The following is a 7063-nucleotide window of genomic DNA, read 5'->3' as shown; positions in this document are numbered from 1 at the left end:
CCTCGCCTACACTCTCTCATGCGACACCATCTTACGGTCGCAGCATGCTTTCTTCCCTCTACGTTCTTCAACCCGGGACACATGCAGTGTGATGGAATGAGCGTGATTACCGAGTTATTATTAGTCCCTTTCATACAGCAGGATTGAGAATCTAAGGTACCTCTCTTGTATCATTCCCAAACAAGGATCCATTCTAGGGTTGTCAGTCCTAGTTAATCTCATATGATGTTGCGGTTCTAGGTCGTTGCAAAGGGCTCGTCACCAGATCAGTGCAGGCCTAGTTATATTTTGATTACTACGAAAAGGCTCGTCGCCTCACCGCTGGTTCAAAGTATGCTCGTGGTCACTACAAAGGGCTCGTCACCTATCAGTGTAGGCTGACAACGCAAATACAGTGTCCCATACCACCGTATTCGGCTCACGAGTCTATTTTGCTCAATGGACAGTACGGGGAGGCTCGTTGCCCCAGCGTAGGCCGACAGCTCGACCACGGTGTCCCATACCACCATGTCTGCCTCATGAGTCTTAGCATATCGAGGTACCAAGATTAACGGGGTTTCACTGGTAAGTTTGGTACCTTAGGTTCAAACAGTAGCGTCCATACATGGTGAACATATAATAGGGCCAATCGAGTTACTTGACGAGCTCGACTAGTACGAGCGCACATCGAATCCATCGACATGAAGTGCGTAAGCACTTTGTGTGGCCTAACCACTGCCGACGACCAAGTACGACTTGGGTTCACCTAACATGTCCAATGTGGCGAAAACAACCTCAGCCACCAAATCAGGGCCTATTACCGATTGCCTGGACTATATCATAGTCCCAACCTCATTCAGTTTCCACAAGTAATCATACGAGATCGTCAAAGCAATAACGGACAATAATTCAATTTCTATTATCATATGAGCATGTAGTGGAAAGCAACGTAAACATGAGTGTACAAACATTCATTCCATAATGAAACAGACATCATAGTGTAACATACATGGAGGAAATCGTACACATAATTAAGGTAGCCGAGATTCATATATCAACCCTCATACAAAGTACTCCTTAGTAACAACTAGCTCATTCAGACATTTCTACAAACACTTAGTCAACATACATCTTCATACATGATGTATGTTGATCACACATGTATTAGGCCAAATCCTTTCACTAGGGAGTTGCCCCGTATACCACACGCATATACCCATGGCGGATAATCATGGCATGCATGAATCCGGGTTCCATATTCATTTAATCATTTCCACAAACACTTAGGCTACACACTTTAACATATATAACGTATATTGGTTGTGACGTGATTTAGGGCAAGTCCTTTCGCTAAGGAGTTGTCGCATATATAACAAGCATATATCCACGACAGATAATCATGTTAGGCACAAATCCAAATTCCATACATATTCAAACATCACAACATATACATAGAATACACTATATGCCACATAGTTCATATATACTTGTAAAACGAAACAGACGACGCATTTTGCATGTAAAATAGCACCCACGTCAGTTATAAATCATTAACCGACATTGAAAGCTTTGAAAACCATAACCTATACGTCTATAGTCCGCACCTTACGCCGGTAGACACGTAACGAACTCAGTTCGTTCATTCACGACAACCTATTTCATGAAATAAGTTAGTTACTTCGTTACTTTAACTAATGGAAACCCTAGAACGGATTAGGGTTAGGATTCCTTACCCAATAGTGGAATGGAATTCGCCGGAATAGCGATCCGGTAGCGATGAATAAGCACGGGAAGAGGCAGGGTAGAATACCAGGAATCTTCTCCAAGTTCTCTCTCACTTTCTCTCTCTTTACTCTCTTCTCTCTCCTAGGGTTTTTTTCTCAAATTCGTATGGAGTGAATGAGAGAGGGTTTAAGGTCCTTATATAGGCCTAAAACCGACGAAAATAGCCCCAGGGCCTTGGTATACTTAAGTTATAGCCAAAGGGCGCTCGTCCCGATCCAACGGAGCACTTCTGGAGGCCCCTTTTCTGCTTGCAGTCGGACTTAAGCTCCCTGACCTTGGATCTAGGTCAGGCTGAGTTTTCGCTCCGATCGGGTTTACAGATCGACCGTGGCGGACCAGTTTCAGTTCAACAGTCACTGGCACTCAATCAGGGCCACAAGTGCATTGCCATGTATGGGACATTTCCCCTGATCCGAGGGTGTATTTGAGTCAGATTCTGACGGTCTGAATCCTTATATTTGGCCTGTAAGCGACACGACTCAGATTACTTAAATTCGGATTTTATTTCTAAAGATATCCACGTTTCTCACGCACTTCGCTCCAGACTCAAGTTGTGCATTTCTGGGTATCATTAGGACTTGATTTCTGAGGTAGATGTCAAGTCCAGTGAGACGGTCCTAACCGTATGGTTTCGCAATAACCGGACTTTCGACGTGCAGTCCAGATCCGATACGGAGTTTCAGTGTGCTCCCGAGAGCAAACGGGATTGGGATTGATCCTAAGTTTTAGGGTATTGTAGCGGTATCAATTTTACTCGTTTTGGGTCTTGCAGTTTGTATTTAAAGTGATTAGGGCCCATTGCACAGAGAATCTAGTTTAGCGCTAAATTAATTTTCGTTTAGTTTCCAAAGGATTTGGTCCTATTTGATTTTTGCCTGAGGTGGTACTTGGGCCTTTGTAGTTTGTATAGAAAGTGATCCAAGCTATTAATACTTAACAAAAGTACGCCCTAATTACAATAGAATAAGGTCCTAGGGCAGTTCTACGTCCAAGGACGTCCATTGCCAAGTTGAGAAAAATCCAAGATGTTACACAGGTTCAACATTAACATTCTCATCAAAGTGTGGCCCATGCTCAGGCATGTTTGGAGCATTCGCAGCGATGGTTTGAGATGGTTCAAGAGTACTCAAACATTTTCTAACTTGATGGTGGATAGAAAGCCTATCGACTAAACCTTATTCGCTTAAAAGTCATTGTGCATGGTCCCTTACCCACTTGGGCATGAATCACGCACAGAAAACTAAGTTCTAAACCTAACTTTAAAATTAACTACTACAATGAAAATTAATTCTAAGGTAATTGAATTAACTAGAAAACAATTAAGAAATCTAGAAAGCAACTAAAAGAGGTGGGGAACGAGATTAACGATTTAAAAGAACTAATGTTAGAGAATTCTACAAGACTAAAAAAAAAGTTGTTAGTGTTATAGAGAATAAAAATTCTGCAAAAAACCTAACTAGAATTTTTAAAACCAAAATCCTAAAAATTAAGCCCTAAGTTAGAACTAGAAACAAAACCTAATCCAAACCTAAGTATTCTCAGTATAATTGTCTCTGGCAATGGCACCAAGAACTTGATCGAACCCAAGGGTTGACAACTTCAAGTGTAGGGCGACGATGCGATAATAACTCGATGAGATTGAGATCGAATCCTCAGGGACTTTTATTTGTGCATTCTCAAAAACACTTTAGAAATAGAACTAAAATTAGAATTAAATATGAAACTCGAATTAGAAGAAGCAATGATAGAAATCTAAATAATGTGAAGAGGAAATCAATAAAATAAAACACTAGAGCACCAATGATCCATTTCTAGCCATTCTTAATGCCTAATTCACTTGATTCAATTAGATAACACAATTGGAATCAAAGTCTCATCCTATCCAATCGGATGATAGAGCAATTAATTTAAAATTCACAAGCTAAAATAAATATTAACTTCAATCGATTCAGTTCTCGCATGAAGCACAAATTATTGATCGCAGGGAATTCAAAGTATCTATCGTGCCCGTAATCTACGATAAATCCATGAATTTTACAAATCGATCACATGTAAAATAGAGAAACCAACAATCTTAGCCTTCCTAAGCATCTAAAGTTCCTGGAGTCAACAATGGATCAAAGTAAACTAAAACTAAAGTTTTATTCAAACTAAAATCAATGAATTATTCATCATTCAAACCAATAAACTTGAATAAAAGTAAACTAAAACATTAAAAATAACTACAAGCTTCACCTCTTAGCCCTAGCTAAGAGATTTAGCCTAACATAGCTAACATCCTAAAACAAAAATAAAAGACAAACTAGAACTGTGGGATTGAAGAAGAAGAATAACGGCTCCATAGAAGTTCTGCCACCCCTTAGTCTCTCTCTCAAACCCTAATTCGCCTCTAGAACGGCTTAAATCACCCCTTTCATATAGGAAAATTTCGCATCGACTTTACAATTCCGCACTTTTGTTACGCTTCGATTGCACCGAAGTGGGCCTTCGGTCGCACCAAAATGTCTGAAGTTGAACCAATTCCAACCGGACATTCATTCAGTTGTAGTCGAATTTCTCCAAAATATGTCTGAATTTTGTTCCCTCTAGGTCGCACCGAACTCACCTTCGGTGGCACCGAACATAACTTCGGTCACACTTAATTGTTTATCCGAATTAAGTATGAAAATCACTAATTCTTTCTAGACTGTTTTTGACACTTTCGGTCGGACCGAGCCAACCTTAGGTGGGACCAAACAATATGTTATTTATGTTATTCGAGAGCTTGATTTTTCATTCTTTTCTTCATCTTTGGCACATTGATTCTTTAATATTGTTCTCCAAATTTCCAATTCTTCATTGCCTTCAAACTTAATCTCCTTTTGAGCTTTAATTTATCCATTTTAGCATGTATTCAACTTTAGATCTAAAATTAACTCATATGTAGAAGACATTTGTTAATTTAGTATTTGAATGTATCTAAAACTAGTGCAATTGAGAGGATAATTTTGTAATATTTAGGCTTGATTACATTACCACAATACACTTTCAAATAACTGACATCAACTTTGTATTTATTGAACATTTCATCTTGTATATCGGTTGGCCTACATGCTAGACTCTTTCTCACATAAATAACGGCAACTTGTTGCATATCTTATTGATCGTCTGTCGATGATGTCTCCCCATTCCTTTAAAAGTTGCTTTACATTTATCACAATCGCTCTCCACAGAATGTGCCTGAAGTTAAGCTATCGCCTTGGAAGGTTGGCTACATGTGTGTTCGGATCATTATATCTTTTTTGAAAGTACCAACACCATCTAGCCTTAATGCATGTAACATCCAACTACAACTTTCAATGAGATATCTAATTGTGTATATCTACTTGTTTGATTTCAAAACCTTATATCGGAGGTGTTCTCGCATCATAAATTTGCAAATAGCATCCTTAAGTCGAGCCATGTCCTTGTACATCTGTCCGATGACTATTTCACTAGGATCGTCAACAAAATCTAGATATCCCGAATAATCTACGTTAATGAATGCAACATCCTCGTGCGCATGTTAATTGGCAACATTTCAGATGGTGTGACCACAACATCCATTGTTGTATCACTCCGTGGAGTGAATAGCCACTCCCAACTTTTGAACATTGGAACATGTATAGGTGCATTAGTTGATCGGTCAGGTACATCTGCACCAATTGTTGGGGGATGTCAATGCACTCTTCATGTGACCAAAAGTAAAAAGTCAGTGCGTCAGAGCTATTGAGCCTCATATCTTAAATTGGTGCATTAGTTGATGGGTCAAGGATGTCTGCACGATTCGGTGAAGGGGTGTCCGTGCAATCTTGGCTATCCAACAATTGAAAAGTTGGCGCGTCAAAATCGTCAAACAACGGAATATATATATATATATATGTGTGTGTGTATTAGTTGATGGACCATGTACATCTGCACCAACTGATAGGGGATGTTAGTGCACTTTTCATGAGATGAAAAATGAAAAGTTGGAGCGTTAAAGCTATTGAGCCTCGGATCTTGAATGGGTGCATTGGTTGATGGGCTTGGGATGTCTGCACGATCTATTGAATGGATGTCCCTGCAGTCTTAGCTATCCAATAATTGAAAAGTTAGCGCATCAAAATCGTCAAACAACGGAACATGTATATGTGCATTACTTAATGGGGCCATGTACATGTGTACCAATTGGTGGGGCGATGTTAGTGCGCTCTTCACTACCTGGACTGTTAAAAGTCGACGCGTCAAAACTATCAGGCCTAGCATCTTGAATGGGTGTATTGCTTGATGGGCCAGTGATGTCTACATGATATGGTGAAGGAATGCCCGTGCAATCTTCTCTATATATAGAGGTATCCACATTTGTTATTAGCTCATTCAAATTTATAAACACGGGTTCTTGGAGTGCACTTATACGTCTAACTTTCTCTATAAACACAAATAACTGAACTAAGGAGTTCTAGCTTGAGATAATTATATATGCCGTGACTTTGTCATCGTTTATGATAATTTGTGGACGAAGTGATACGGTGCTAAGCGAAGCGCAAATAACTTTCATTCTGATATCGTATTCCTCAGGTATTATGTTCATAATCTTGTGTACTTTTGATACGAGCTTCTCATATCTAATTTTATTACTCACAATGACCATTTTAAAATCACTCGTGTAACCATCTCTGTTGTTTATATACTAGCTTTTCATTATAATGATAGCATTTGGGCCAAAAATGTATGATGTTCAAATATTAATACAACTAGAAGGAAAAAGTCAGAATTATTAAACTTAGAATAACACTATAACAATCTTAAATAAATATTTGTTATGATTTTCAAGTTATCCATCGTACACTTTCAACAAGAGCCCAATTAAAATTACTGGAAAGGGACTCATTATTTATTTTCACCAAAATCACTATTGTCAATCTCCCATATGTTTCATGTCATGTTGATATTCAGCATGAATATAGAGTGTGAATATTTTGCCCGAGAACTTGTATGACTTAATCAACGGGTTGGATGGCAAATAAACATTACACCACTGTTGTTTTCTAATGGTGTGGATCACATGAGATTTGGATCTGCCTTATTTTTTGAACTGATTCCTCAATATGATCTGAAAAAAATAAATGGATGGCCTGGATAAAAACACATACATCATAGTGGGCCCACATAGTACTGTCTACTAGTAGCGTAAGTGGGCAATACGCGTAACACCCTGATCCATAGCTCAAGTGGTAGACTGAGGGGTCGTTTGGCACTGTGGATTGGAGGGGGTTTCAAATCCCTTGCTTGTTTTGCA

Source organism: Magnolia sinica, chromosome 16 (assembly GCF_029962835.1).
Source record: "Magnolia sinica isolate HGM2019 chromosome 16, MsV1, whole genome shotgun sequence".
Classification (NCBI taxonomy): domain Eukaryota; kingdom Viridiplantae; phylum Streptophyta; class Magnoliopsida; order Magnoliales; family Magnoliaceae; genus Magnolia; species Magnolia sinica.
Note: the sequence above shows the minus strand (reverse complement) of the source record.